Source organism: Nannospalax galili, unplaced genomic scaffold, assembly GCF_000622305.1.
Source record: "Nannospalax galili isolate Female #2095 unplaced genomic scaffold, S.galili_v1.0 scaffold1714, whole genome shotgun sequence".
In the NCBI taxonomy this organism is placed as follows: domain Eukaryota; kingdom Metazoa; phylum Chordata; class Mammalia; order Rodentia; family Spalacidae; genus Nannospalax; species Nannospalax galili.
Genome location: NW_008334552.1, coordinates 98956 through 99875, shown reverse-complemented (window position 1 = coordinate 99875; position 920 = coordinate 98956).

The window sequence follows — 920 nt, the reverse complement described above, 5'->3', positions numbered from 1 at the left end:
AGCACTCAGGAGGCAGAGGCAAGTGGATCTCTGTGAGTTCAAGGCCAGCCTCCTGGTCTACATAGCTCCAGGACAGTTGGGGCTACAGGGAGACCCTGTCTCAAAAAGACCGGAAAAAAAAAAAAAAGGCAGTTTAATACTCTGTTTAGCAGAATAATAGTTGTAGGTTCTCCCCTATGGCCTGTACCTGTCTAGCCACAGGTTCATGGCCCTGATAACAGTGCCAAGTATAGGCTTCATCTTGTGAAGGAGTCCTTAAACCTAATTGGGGTGGCTGGTTACTCCTATAACATTTGTGCCACTATTGCACCAGTGGGCAATAGTGACAGGCCTGTCATTATTGTAGTTCACAGGGCTCACAGCTGGGTAAGGTTGATTACTTTCTTCTTCTAGTAACATTCATAGCACCTTCCAACACCATGAAAGCTTTAATTAAGGTCAGTACCACCTTGGTTTCTCCTTGTTTGTTCTGCAATCCACTATGTAGTGTCTTATTGTCTTCAACAATAGGGTCTTAGGGTCTATGGGATACCTCCCCTCCCCCGATCAACAACTCCAAAAGAAGGAGTTCATTCCTGGCATTGGGCTTTTTATTTGCTAGCCAGTGGTATCAGGTAGGGCCATTGAACCTCTGCTATAGGGTAACTACATTTAAACTCTTTTTACGTTTTATTTGTATATATTTGGAGAAGCTTCTGTGGTAGTGGGTTTCCATATAGTGGTAACCCAGAAACTCAGATCTCTGCGTCCTCACTGCTGTTCATGTCAGAATACCTTCTAATGTCCTAATTTGGTTCTTGTATTATTTAGAAATCTGTTAATTTCCAAATCTCAGGGGATTTTTCAGGGGAGATTTTTTGTTTTGTTTTTTGGAGTTTTTTTGGGGGGGTTGCTTTATTCTGTTTGTTTGTTTGTTTTGG